This window comes from Mytilus californianus, unplaced genomic scaffold (assembly GCF_021869535.1).
Source record: "Mytilus californianus isolate M0D057914Y unplaced genomic scaffold, xbMytCali1.0.p SCAF_4, whole genome shotgun sequence".
NCBI classification, from domain to species: Eukaryota; Metazoa; Mollusca; class Bivalvia; order Mytilida; family Mytilidae; genus Mytilus; species Mytilus californianus.
In genome coordinates, this window is record NW_026262690.1 from 54,334,235 (window position 1) to 54,349,905 (window position 15,671).

Sequence of the window (15,671 nt, forward strand, 5' to 3'; positions counted from 1 at the left end):
TAGAGGTGCTCTTTTTGACTTATTTTAAAACCTAAAGCCTAATACAAATGTTGAAAAGCTGGAAAACCCATAAACACTATGTTTAAAAGTTTAAAGCGAAAAACGTTGAGTCTTGTTTAGAGTTTTAGTTATTTTTCAGATATGTATGTAAATTCAGTACTGTTTTCACATTTCGCGTGCAGTGAATCCAAAATTGTTTGATAACTTTTCAGATTATACAGCACTTGGTTGATTTGTAAAGATAATTAGCAACTACTGAACTATCTAGAATATTTGGATCATGATTGACAACAAGCGATGTGTTTGAACAGAATTGAATTTACTGAAGTAGATAAGTTTGACTGAAAGACTTACCATAACGTATTAATTTGTTGATCAGTCTTTTAAGAGCTGTTCAGATTAAAATGACCGTTTCAGCTGAAAATCGATTTACTAATGACAATTAAATCCGGATGAGGAATCATAACTTTGCCTGCTGGAAAACATTCCTTAGTTTAAATTTATTTCCCTATTCCAGCAATTAAACATTATTCGTATTTTCCTACCAGTACCGAAGTTCTGAGCTACTGGACTGGTGATACACTCGGGGAGTAACAGTCTACACCAGAGGTATCGACCCAGTGATAGTAATAACTTTAACGGTACCAATTTTACTGCACCAGATGCGCATTTCGACAATTAATGTCTCTTCAGTGATACTCGATGCCAAAAAATTTATACATCCTAAAACGAACGTCAAAGAAAAAATATTACCGAAAAAACAAAAAAGGTATATATAAATCAGTTCAACAATACGAGCTTATCATGAGGGAAACATAAAATATTCTCGGGGACTAACAATCTACCTGCAGAGGTATCTACCCAGTGATAGTATTAATGGTAACGATACTATTATCTACGATAGACAACACGAAGGCCATATCTGCACTGATAATATGGTGTACTGGAAAGGTATCCAACTTGAGGAGACAACAGCACTCATCGCCTGTTATAATATATATAAAACGATTTTGTTTTGAAGTTCGGCTGTTTAGAAACTACCCATTCTTCATATATTGTTGTTTCGGAAAATCCGTACCAAAAACTACTATATCCCTACTATATGAATGAATTTCGGAAACAAAAATGTATGAATGGGTGTGTTTCTAAACACCAACCAGACGTCTGTACCCAAATTTGTATGTTGAGACCGACCCCCCCCCCCCCCCCCCCCCCATACAACGTGTTCTGTATCAAAATTCTTCAGCATTGTTAGAACTGGTTAAGATGCATTCCTCACGTATAAATGCCTTTACATCTAACCTTGCTGAAGGGAGTCTAGCTGTTTGCCTGTTAATGATGTATAAATACATAGTCAAGTCCAATCTAAATAGGAATGCTATTGATTGCTTGATTGTTTATGATGTATGTTCCATCAGACCAAAAACGGCTATATCAGGGAGATGGGCATAAAAAACTAGTATATATATTTGTTTAGGGGCCAGCTGAAGGACGCCTCCGGGTGCGGGAATTTCTCGCTGCATTGAAGACCTGTTGGTGGCCTTCTGCTGTTGTCTGTTCTGTGGTCGGTTTGTTGTCTCTTTGACACATTCCCCATTTCCATTCTCAATTTTATAAAATTAACATGTCTAAAACAAGGATGGGATGGGGAACGAATTTACACTGCCACAAGAAAGATATGGACTGTTACAAAGGGTCGGAAAATTAAGCCTCAACAGCAGCCCCTGATGGGCCATTCTTTTTCTTTCTATGTACTCTGTCAAGACGGGTTGAGAATTTGTTACATCCCGCACAATCGTTGATGCCATTTCAAGATGTGTGGTGGTACCCTCAGTCGGAGAAATTGTGTCCAATTCTCTATCCGGGGTTTGCTCGGGAAATTAGGGACGTTCATCCTCAGGATACAAAGATGGCACAGGAAATACCTGTTCTACAAAAGGAAGGATTGACGGCATGAACCTAAGCTCAAATCACTTCTTCCATACAAATGTGCTGTAGCAAGTAAGGACAATGAATGTCGATAGCATGTTATAGCTTTTGTTCATAATAGATTTCATAAAAATAATAATAAGTTTTATAAATAAAAAATTTATTAAGAAACTAAGGTTCTAACTCCCTAAGGAAAAGTTGATCTTAGATGGATTTGGCTATCACTTTTAAGTCCCTTTTGGTAATTAAGCTCTCCACTTGTCTTGGTATTTATACAGCTTTGGCTTTTAAATATTTTGCTTTGTTACTGATGAAGGTAAAACTAGAAAAGCGCTTCGGACGCATACATTTTTTGTATTATTTTGGTATATGGTGAGAATCTTTCAACCATGCCATTACGTAATATTGACGTAAAAAGGTCTGTTTGCCATTGCATAAATATTTGAATTATGTCTTGATTCAAATTGATATTAATTTCAGCTATTGAAAATGCTTTTTTTAATGTAATATTTAAACGCATATTTGGGATTTTTTATGCAACGCCTACGATAGTTTTCTGGTCTGCGCGTCTGTTTGGCGGTATTTAGGATTTCGAGTATGAAAATTTTGTAAGCATTTACATGTAGAACTCCTTGAACTGCATCTGAATATTGAAATCAAAATATATGTAGCAATTATAATCACCATAGATAAAATAATTTGTGTTATAAAACTATAATATATAGATTGGTCGTAAAAAGCATCGAAAAATTTTCATTTTTCCCGTTTAATTTACCTATCTCGTAAATCCGTTCAAAACAATATTTTTTAAAATGATAAGTTATTTCTGTAAACATTTTCGTTTTAATTTAAAAAAAAAAATAAGGGGTCATAAGATTCGTTGTTTCAATAGTTTCGATGAATACAATGAAAATATAATAAAAAGGACAAAATAACAAAATGAAAATAACACTTTACAAATTGTAAAGTAAAATTGTATGTTTCCGTTGTGCTTTTCTAAATACTTTCATGAAAAACGTTCAAAGCCAAATGTTTGAAAGCCAAATATCAAAACGAATGAATATTTATTGCAAAAGCATAAACATGTATGGCAAAATTAACAACATATATAACATCTATACTACTAAAGTAGAGACCGATTTCATTGAGCCGCAACTCCTCTGAAACCATACAAAGTCGGAAATATGTGTGATATGTATAAATGTAGTGTTTTGTACTTCCTAAATTTGTCTTTGAAACAATCTTTTTTCCACAGAAAACGCCAATTTTTGAGAAAATATCCAAATTCGGAGACCGTTATCGATCCGTGTCTTATACGCTTTCGCGCATGCTCAGTCGATGTACTGCCCGACAACTCGGCCCCTGGCCAACTCGCACCACTCAAACACTCTCACTAATTATTACAACTTGCATCACTTCATCAAACTCGCACCACTCAAAAAAAAAGAGAACTATAACAAACTCGAAGAAATGTGTTTAATCATTAGATTGTTTTCTTATTCTCTTAGTAAATTCCTCCTTTCTCGGAGCACCCGTGTCACACAGAAACAGAACTCGCACCACTCGAAAAAAAAATACTACAAACTCGCACCTCTGAAGAAATGTTTTAAATCATCAGACGCCAAAATTGAAAATCGTCATTATCACATAGACTAACCATTCTTATTTTTTTTATATAAACTCTGAATATGTTGCTTTCCATTGATCATTCGCCGATTACTGTTCATTCTTTGGTTTTTGGGGAAAAAAGGATAACATTTTATGAATCCAACTGAAAATTGGATTCCCGCTCGCCGGACATACACATGGTTTTAAAAAATGTTTCCTTTTTTAACTGCGCAAAATGACCGTGCATTTAAAGCTACACATTCACATATGGACATATATGAATAACCGAAATAGAACCCATTGATTTATTTCAACAGCCCACTCGATTTATAACGGAAAATAAGTTAGTGTCATATTTTGATATTTTGGGATTTTGATATTTCTTACCCATGGTCATATAGAAATACACAATTTTGTCTATTTAGCAGTAATAACTTTATTTCTTAAAGTTTTTATGATAGAGTATGTATTGTTTGTTAAGAATCAATTATTTTTCCCTCTATAAATGAATAAAAATTGCAGAAATGCAATATCTAAAATTAACAAAAATATACACCCCGGAAAATTCCGGACTGAATGAGAAATTAGAAAAAAAAGGACACATAAAAAGCTTCTTATTTTTTTAACCATGTGATATATATCGGAATAATGATGTTTTACATTAAGGATAATCAATATACTACCATAAAATCAAAAACCCACCGATCAGTTGTTACAACCCATTAGAGTTTTAGGCTCGGATATGTTGGTACTATAATTTTAGATTATAACGAATGGTAATTCCTTTCGGAGGCTTGTTCTTATTTAACTGATATTTTTTATTACTAACTATCAAAACATATTTTTTTAGACTTTTGCGATAGTATTGATATATTTCTGTCCGAATTTATAATTTTTCCCACATTTATTCTTATTTAATAACATAAATACAAGGTCAAAATGTTTCAAAAAATATCACTTTGGAATATTCCGGACTGAATGAGAAATAAAAAAAAACAGACACAAAAAAGCTTCTTATTTTTTTCACCATATAATATATATCGAAATAATGATGTTTTACATGAAAGGGAAAATTCGCGATTTTTTACGTATAGTTTAAATATGTTCATTATGACATAAAATACATATTCACAAAGTTGTATCGCTATATGTGCAGTAATAAAGAAGAAAATCAATAATTAATAAAAAAAAATATTGACCACTTCCTGTTGGTCGTGACGTTTTCTCATGGTATTGCATGCCGGGATTTAAAATACAATCATTTTAAGTCTTGGTCTTTAATCATACTTTAACGTAATCGTAAGCGCGCCGATGACTAATTTTGATATATAATTACCATCCGATAATAAGAAAATAAAACGAACAGACATGCAACTGTTTACATTCATGAGATAAATTTTCTATATTTACCGTATATATTTCGATTTATTTTTGTAGACAGCACAAAAAATTATTATTATTATTTTTTATTTAATATATGCTTTTTCAGACTGATAAGGTGAACAAATTAAAGTATATAATTTAAATTGTAAAGACAATATACTACCATAAAATCTAAAACAGATCGACCAGTTGTTACAACTCATTAGATTTTTAGGCTCGGATATGTTGGTACTATAATTCTAAATTATAACATATGGAAATTGTTTTCGGAGGCTCACTTATTTAACTGATATTTTTTATTTCTAACAATCAAAACATATTTTCTTTAGACTTTTGCGATAGTATTGATGTATTTCTGTCCGAATTTATAACTTTTTCCCACATTTATTCTAATTTAATCACATAAATACAAGATCAAAATGTTTCAAAAAATATCACTGCGGAATATTCCGGACTGAATGAAAAAAAAACAAAAAAACGGACACATTAAAAGCTTCTTATTTTTTCAATATATGATATATATCGAAATAACGATGTTTTACATTAAGGATAATCAATATACTACTATAAAATCTAAAACAGATCGACCAGTTGTTACAACCCATTAGATTTTTAGGCTCGGATATGTTGGTACTATAACTCAAAAGAACGTTAAGGGACCCTGCTACATGCATGAATCCTTACTTATTCTTAATTTTGCGAACGTAAGCCAAACACAATTTAAATCGACCCTTACCCCACATTCGGATAGCTAGATGCCAATATTGACCATACCAACCCCGGATCTTTTTACCCTATGGACCGAGCTGAGCATGTTATAGGTCTATACAATGTGTCATTTTCTTTGCAAAGGCCTTGGCTAACTATGAGACGCCTTTTTCGAAATAAGTAGGTGTGTCCTCACGCAGAAAACACGAGAAACCAGCCTAAAAAGCCAGAAAACCAACATAAAGGCAATTACCCATCAAAGTAAAAATCTTCCCCCAGCACCGCCAAGGCATGACATTGGGGTATATTATGAATCAAACGAACACTAAGGGTCCCTGCAACATGCATGAATCCTTACTTATTCTAAATTATGCGAACGTAAGCCAAAAGCAATTTTAATCGACCCTTACCCCACATTCGGATAGCCAGATGCCAATATTCACCATACCAATCCCGGATCTTTTTCCCCTATGGACCGAGCCGATCATGTTATAGGTCTATACAAGGTGATATTTTCATTGCAAAGGCCATGGCTAACTATTAGATGCCTTTTTCTAAAAAAGTAGGTGCGTCCTGAGGCAAAAAACACGATAAACAAAACTAAAAGGCCAGATGACCAACATAAAGGCAATTACCGATAAGAGTGAAAATCTTCCCCCAGCACCGTCAAGGCATGCCATTCGGGTATATTATAGCCCAAACGAACGCTACGGGTCCCTGCTTCATGCCTGAATCATTTCTTATTCTAAATTATGCAAGCGTAAGCCAAAAATACTTTAAATCGACCCCCACCTTACATTCGGATAGCCAGACTCCAATATTGACCATACAAACCCTGGATCTTTTTACCCTATGGGCCGAGCTGAGCATGTTATAGGTCTATAAAAGGTGTAATTTTCATTGCAACATCCTTGGCTAATAGATGTCTTTTCATAAATAAGTAGGTTCGTCCTAAAGCAGAAAACACGATAAACCAACCTAAAAGCCCAGAAAATCAACATAAAGGCAATTACCCATCAGAGTGAAAATCTTCCCCCAGCACCGCCAAAGCATGCTATTAGAGTATATTATGACTTATACGAACGCCAAGAGTCCCTGCTACATGCCTGAATACTTACTTATTCTAAAGTATGCGAACGAAAGTCAAAAACAATTTTAATCGACCCCTACCCCACATTCGGATAGCCAGACGCCAATATTGACAATACCATTCCCGGATCTTTTTACCATATGGACCAAGCTGAGCATGTTATAGGTCTATACACTTTGTCATTTTCATTGAAAACGCCTTGGCTAAATATGAGACGCCTTTTTCTAAATAAGAAGGTGCGTCCTAAAACAGAAAACACGATAGACAACACGAAGGCCATATCTGCACTGATAATATGGTGTACTGGAAAGGTATCCAACTTGAGGAGACAACAGCACTCATCGCCTGTTATAATATATATAAAACGATTTTGTTTTGAAGTTCGGCTGTTTAGAAACTACCCATTCTTCATATATTGTTGTTTCGGAAAATCCGTACCAAAAACTACTATATCCCTAATATATGAATGAATTTCGGAAACAAAAATGTATGAATGGGTGTGTTTCTAAACACCAACCAGACGTCTGTACCCAAATTTGTATGTTGAGACCGACCCCCCCCCCCCTCCCATACAACGTGTTCTGTATCAAAATTCTTCAGCATTGTTAGAACTGGTTAAGATGCATTTCTCACGTATAAAAGCCTTTACATCTAACCTTGCTGAAGGGAGTCTAGCTGTTTGCCTGTTAATGATGTATAAATACATAGTCAAGTCCAATCTAAATAGGAATGCTATTGATTGCTTGATTGTTTATGATGTATGTTCCATCAGACCAAAAAAGGCTATATCAGGGAGATGGGCATAAAATTAACATGTCTAAAACAAGGATGGGATGGGGAACGAATTTACACTGCCACAAGAAAGATATGGACTGTTACAAAGGGTCGGAAAATTAAGCCTCAACAGCAGCCCCTGATGGGCCATTCTTTTTCTTTCTATGTACTCTGTCAAGACGGGTTGAGAATTTGTTACATCCCGCACAATCGTTGATGCCATTTCAAGATGTGTGGTGGTACCCTCAGTCGGAGAAATTGTGTCCAATTCTCTATCCGGGGTTTGCTCGGGAAATTAGGGACGTTCATCCTCAGGATACAAAGATGGCACAGGAAATACCTGTTCTACAAAAGGAAGGATTGACGGCATGAACCTAAGCTCAAATCACTTCTTCCATACAAATGTGCTGTAGCAAGTAAGGACAATGAATGTCGATAGCATGTTATAGCTTTTGTTCATAATAGATTTCATAAAAATAATAATAAGTTTTATAAATAAAAAATTTATTAAGAAACTAAGGTTCTAACTCCCTAAGGAAAAGTTGATCTAAGATGGATTTGGTTATCACTTTTAAGTCCCTTTTGGTAATTAAGCTCTCCACTTGTCTTGGTATTTATACAGCTTTGGCTTTTAAATATTTTGCTTTGTTAATGATGAAGGTAAAACTAGAAAAGCGCTTCGGACGCATACATTTTTTGTATTATTTTGGTATATGGTGAGAATCTTTCAACCATGCCATTACGTAATATTGACGTAAAAAGGTCTGTTTGCCATTGCATAAATATTTGAATTATGTCTTGATTCAAATTGATATGAATTTCAGCTATTGAAAATGCTTTTTTAATGTAATATTTAAACGCATATTTGGGATTTTTTATGCAACGCCTACGATAGTTTTCTGGTCTGCGCGTCTGTTTGGCGGTATTTAGGATTTCAAGTATGAAAATTTTGTAAGCATTTACATGTAGAACTCCTTGAACTGCATCTGAATATTGAAATCAAAATATATGTAGCAATTATAATCACCATAGATAAAATAATTTGTGTTATAAAACTATAATATATAGATTGGTCGTAAAAAGCATCGAAAAATTTTCATTTTTCCCGTTTAATTTACCTATCTCGTAAATCCGTTCAAAACAATATTTTTTAAAATGATAAGATATTTCTGTAAACATTTTCGTTTTAATTTAAAAAAAAAAATAAGGGGTCATAAGATTCGTTGTTTCAATAGTTTCGATGAATACAATGAAAATATAATCAAAAGGACAAAATAACAAAATGAAAATAACACTTTACAAATTGTAAAGTAAAATTGTATGTTTCCGTTGTGCTTTTCTAAATACTTTCATGAAAAACGTTCAAAGCCAAATGTTTGAAAGCCAAATGTTTGAAAGCCAAATATGTATAAATATCAAAACGAATGAATCTTTATTGCAAAAGCATAAACATGCTATGGCAAAATTAACAACATATATAACATCTATACTACTAAAGTAGAGACCGATTTCATTGAGCCGCAACTCCTCTGAAACCATACAAAGTCGGAAATATGTGTGATATGTATAAATGTAGTGTTTTGTACTTCCTAAATTTGTCTTTGAAACAATCTTTTTTCCACAGAAAACGCCAATTTTTGAGAAAATATCCAAATTCGGAGACCGTTATCGATCCGTGTCTTATACGCTTTCGCGCATGCTCAGTCGATGTACTGCCCGACAACTCGGCCCCTGGCCAACTCGCACCACTCAAACACTCTCACTAATTATTACAACTTGCATCACTTCATCAAACTCGCACCACTCAAAAAAAAAGAGAACTATAACAAACTCGAAGAAATGTGTTTAATCATTAGATTGTTTTCTTATTCTCTTAGTAAATTCCTCCTTTCTCGGAGCACCCGTGTCACACAGAAACAGAACTCGCACCACTCGAAAAAAAAATACTACAAACTCGCACCTCTGAAGAAATGTTTTAAATCATCAGACGCCAAAATTGAAAATCGTCATTATCACATAGACTAACCATTCTTAATTTTTTTATATAAACTCTGAATATGTTGCTTTCCATTGATCATTCGCCGATTACTGTTCATTCTTTGGTTTTTGGGGAAAAAAGGATAACATTTTATGAATCCAACTGAAAATTGGATTCCCGCTCGCCGGACATACACATGGTTTTAAAAAATGCTTCCTTTTTTAACTGCGCAAAATGACCGTGCATTTAAAGCTACACATTCACATATGGACATATATGAATAACCGAAATAGAACCCATTGATTTATTTCAACAACCCACTCGATTTATAACGGAAAATAAGTTAGTGTCATATTTTGATATTTTGGGATTTTGATATTTCTTACCCATGGTCATATAGAAATACACAATTTTGTCTATTTAGCAGTAATAACTTTATTTCTTAAAGTTTTTATGATAGAGTATGTATTGTTTGTTAAGAATCAATTATTTTTCCCTCTATAAATGAATAAAAATTGCAGAAATGCAATATCTAAAATTAACAAAAATATACACCCCGGAAAATTCCGGACTGAATGAGAAATTAGAAAAAAAAGGACACATAAAAAGCTTCTTATTTTTTTAACCATGTGATATATATCTGAATAATGATGTTTTACATTAAGGATAATCAATATACTACCATAAAATCAAAAACCCACCGATCAGTTGTTACAACCCATTAGAGTTTTAGGCTCGGATATGTTGGTACTATAATTTTAGATTATAACGAATGGTAATTCCTTTCGGAGGCTTGTTCTTATTTAACTGATATTTTTTATTACTAACTATCAAAACATATTTTTTTTAGACTTTTGCGATAGTATTGATATATTTCTGTCCGAATTTATAATTTTTCCCACATTTATTCTTATTTAATAACATAAATACAAGGTCAAAATGTTTCAAAAAATATCACTTTGGAATATTCCGGACTGAATGAGAAATAAAAAAAAACAGACACAAAAAAGCTTCTTATTTTTTTTCACCATATAATATATATCGAAATAATGATGTTTTACATGAAAGGGAAAATTCGCGATTTTTTACTTATAGTTTAAATATGTTCATTATGACATAAAATACATATTCACAAAGTTGTATCGCTATATGTGCAGTAATAAAGAAGAAAATCAATAATTAATAAAAAAAAATATTTACCACTTCCTGTTGGTCGTGACGTTTTCTCATGGTATTGCATGCCGGGATTTAAAATACAATCATTTTAAGTCTTGGTCTTTAATCATACTTTAACGTAATCGTAAGCGCGCCGATGAATAATTTTGATATCTAACTACCATCCGATAATAAGAAAATAAAACGAACAGACATGCAACTGTTTACATTCATGAGATAAATTTTCTATATTTACCGTATATATTTCGATTTAGTTTTGTAGACAGCACAAAAAATTATTATTATTATTTTTTATTTAATATATGCTTTTTCAGACTGATAAGGTGAACAAATTAAAGTATATAATTTAAATTGTAAAGACAATATACTACCATAAAATATGGAAAGCCTCAGCTGTCATATATTAGAGATTTACAAAACGTTATGCTGAAGCTTAAAATGTAAAGTTAAGACAGCGTGATGTTGAATTGAGTCACCAAAATGCTAACTCTAAATTACAATATGCTAAGTTGAATTTGCGCAATGTTGACTTGCAATGACAAGTGCTTTAGTCTTGATAGTATAATGATAAGTCACGATGTTGTGATGATATGCCAAACACGCGTAACGTTGGGTTTAAAGTACATGATGTAAAGTTGACGTTGCATGATGTTAGCTTGCAGATTGATACTGCTCAGTCATCCACATCGACATCTATGATAACAAATAAAATGAATAGCTAAAATGTATTGTGCTGACTTGTTATTAATAAATGTTGAGCTGAGATAGTACGATGTTATATCATTGTGATATTACGATTGGTCTATCATGCAATCTGTTGATTTAAAACACCATGATGCACAGTTGAAAGTACATGATGTTAAGTTAAGATAACACGATGCTACACCACTATATTGAAACGAAAGGTTTACCATACAATTTGTTGACTTAAAACAACACGATGCAACGTGTTAAGCTAAGATGCTCACTGGAAACTACAGGACGTACAGTTGAAATTTTGTAATTCTAAGCTACGATAGCACGATGTTATATCATTATAATGTCACAATAGGCTTATTATACAATTTGCTCATTTAAAACTACACAACGTACAGTTGAAAGTACGTGATGTTAAGCTAAGATAGCACGTTGTTATATCATTAGACTGTCACGATAGGCTTACCACACGATATGCTCGTTTAAAACTACACGACGTACAGTTGAATGTACGTGATGTTGAGCTATGATAGCAATATCTTATATCATAATAATATCACGATAGGCTTGCCATACAATATGCTCATTCAAAACTACACGACGTACAGTTGAAAGTACGTGTTGTTCAGCTAAGATAGCACGATGTTATATCATTATAATGTCACGATAGGCTTATTATACAATTTGCACATCTAAAATTGCACCACGTACAGCTGAAAGTACGTGGTGTTAAGCTAAGATAGCACTTTGTTATATCATTAGAATGTCACGATAGGCTTACCACACGATATGCTCATTTAAAACTACATGATTTTCAGTTGAAACTAGGTGATGTTATGCTAAGATAGCATGTTGTTATATCATTTGAATGTCACGATAGGCTTACCATACAATATGCTCATTTAAAACTACACAACGTACAGTTGAAAGTATGTGATGTTGAGCTATGATAGCACGATGTTATATCATAATAATATCACGATAGGCTTGCCATACAATATGCTCATTCAAAACTACACGACGTACAGTTGAAAGTACGTGTTGTTGAGCTAAGATAGCACGATGTTATATCATTATGACGTCACGAGAGGCTTATCATACAATGTGTTGACTTGAAACTACACGATGTAAATTTGAAGTAGTTTGGTCTTGACTTGAAACAGTAAAATGTAAAGTTATAAAAACAGAACGTAAAGTCAAAATAAAATAATGATAGGATGACATATACTTGTGCAGAATTGAAGATTTTTGGTGTTGACTTCGAATATAGAACAAATATTAGATCGTTTTATGTTAAATTGAAAGACAATAATGATGCGTAAAACATTACAGAATTATGTGAATTGAAACTGCAATTCTATGGAAAAGAATGAGGGACAAATCCCCAGGATTTTTTCTTCTTCATTTGCAAGTTCGGAGGCAAAATGACTGATATACAAAGAAAGTTTTCCATAAATTCATAAAGCAAAAGAATTACGGTCACCCATCGCTATATATTACACTTGAATATAGTTTTGCCGTATATGTTACATGTTTTGTTTGGATTTTTTTTTATGATTAAAAACCAGACTTTTTTTATGAACAATATTTAAGAAAATATTTATCTATGTTGTGTGTTAATATGTTAATATATACAACATAATATTGTGCTTATAAGACTCGTGACTGTGAGGGTCAAATTTTACTCATATAAAATCACATCTATGTAAGAGTTAACGGAGAATTTGTATTTACCACTCCCGTTTTCCACGAAATAAAACATAAGAATCTGGAGTCTTAATCTTAAAAAACAAAGATCAACTGATATGACAAATAATACGATTATAGCGCAGGACTGAGAGGGTCAGAGCTATATCAGAATGTGACCCCCCGGTCTTGTTAGAGGTATCTGAAAATTTGAATTTTCTTTTTCATGAAATAAAACAAAAGAATCTGGACTTAATCAAAAGCGATGCGATTACGATTTTCATAGAATGTCAGAGACAGTTTGTCGACTAGTTCGTTGAAAATTCGGCTAGGCAAGTAAAGTATGTCTTGTAACAAAGCAGGGTTTATTTAAATTCATATCACACTTACATATTCTAGTCCTTATATGCATGTAATATTTGCCACTGTACACTAAATACAAATACATTTTAATCAATTCTTTTTTTTATGAAAAGGAGCCTATCTTAAACACGTTCATCGATTTGACACCCTGTAGTTTATGTTTTTTGGGATTTCCTCGAAAATTATAACACAGTCCTTCTTTATTTGCAAAATCGCCAAATGGCTGGTGCCACATATGAAACAGGATCTGCTTACCTTTCTGGAGCACCTGAGATCAACCCTTTTTTGAGGGTTTCGTGTTGCTCAGTTTTTGGTTTTCTATATGTTGCGCTTGATATACTGTTGTTTGGCTTTTGATCTTTTTTCTCTCGTTTATTTCGGCTCATGAATTTTTGTCATGACATTGTCAGTTTGGTTAAGATTTTTACTATCCCTTTTGTATCTTTCGCCTTCTTTAATCCATTTTTGTGTATTTTTTTTTTATTCTCCCCTCCCCCTGAACAGTATAATAGATAGATAAATGAAAACAGAACCCCTTTTCAACAAAAGGAGATCTACAAGTAACTCGACGTGACCGAAATTGTAAATTTCTTCCTCATTAGACATATTGCCCTTAGGGGAGATCGGGTGTCTTCCGCCATCTTAGGGAGCTACCATTTGATTTTTATTAGGGCTAGAATGAAATTTGAAACAAGAGGCTCTCAAAAGCCTGAATCGCTCACCTGTATTTCAGAGGAGAAGATTTTTAAATGTTAGCAAACTTGATGAACAAATTGTGTAAAATTGTCTTTAAAGGGCAATAACTCCTTAAGGGGTCAATTGACAATTTTGGTCATATTAACTTTTTTGTAGATCTTACTTTGCTGAACATTATTGCTGCTTACAGTTTATATATATCTATAATAATATTCAAAATAATAAAAAAAAACTGCAAAATTTTGTTTAAACTACCAATTCGGTGGCAGCAACCCAACAATGGGTTGTTCGATTCGTCTGATAATTTCAGGGCCGATAGATCTTGACCAATTAAACAATTTTACCCCATGTCACATTTGCTCTAAAAGATTTAGTTTTTGAGATATAAGCCAAAAACTGCATTTGACCCTTATGTTCTATTTTTAGCCATGGCGGCCATGTTTGTCGATGAATCAAAACTTCGGATACAATTTATAAACTAGATACCCTAAGGAACATGTAGTTAAAGTTTAAAGGTAATTGGCCTAGTAGTTTCAGAGGAGAAGATTTTTAAATGTTAGCAAACTTGATGAACAAATTGTGTAAAATTGTCTTTAAAGGGCAATAACTCCTTAAGGAATCTATAGACAATTATAGTCATATTAACTTTTTTGTAGATCTTACTTTGCTGAACATTATTGCTGAAAACAGTTTATATATATCTATAATAATATTCAAAATAATAACAAAAAACTGCAAAATTTTGTTAAAACTACCAATTCGGTGGCAGCAACCCAACAATGGGTTGTTCGATTCGTCTGAAAATTTCAGAGCAGATAGATCTTGACCAACTGAACAATTTTACAACATGTCAGATTTGCTCTAAAAGCTTTAGTTTTTGAGATATAAGCCAAAAACTGCATTTGACCCCTATGTTCTATTTTTAGCCATGGCGGCCATGTTTGTCGAAGGATCATAACTTCGGATACAATTTATAAACTAGATACCCTAAGGAACATTTAGTTAAAGTTTGAAGGTATTTGGCCCAGTAGTTTCAGAGGAGAAGATTTTTTAAATAGTTTACGACGACCGACGACGACAGACGACGGACGACGACGGACGACAAGTGATGGCATAAGCTCACATGGGGCCCTTCGGGCCTCGGTGAGCTAAAAAGTCAGAATAAACTAATAAAAAAAAAGCAGGACCGAATAGAGTGAAAAATAAAAAGGCAGGACAGAGATTACAACTTAAAAAAAAGGCAGGACAACATTTTTCGTCCTAGCACACCCCCCTCCCCCCATAAAAATCACATGGTAGCTCCCTTAGATTCTCATATAGCTCAACACAATCGGTCTAGATCTAAAAAATATACACACATTTTTAGAGAGGAATGTTATTCATATGTAGTACTTTTCATCTTGATGAAGAAAATTATGAGATTCATCTGATTAAAACAACTATTTGTTTTTGAATAAAAGAACGTTTTTTGCATATGTTTTTCAACTTTTCCATATAGGGGAGATAACTCGGATAACATTATTTTTTGTCGTTTTTTATTTTTTTTAATTTTTTGCCATGGCATTGTGAGTCTGTTTTCGACTT

The 15,671-nt window shown here is 33.2% G+C and overlaps 1 protein-coding gene across 1 annotated transcript in view; it reads right to left on the bottom strand.

The window, feature by feature from the left end:
* Nucleotides 1–15,671, bottom strand: part of LOC127738286 (mammalian ependymin-related protein 1-like) — a 414,752-nt gene that overhangs the window by 38,689 nt on the left and 360,392 nt on the right. The window lies entirely within an intron of this gene.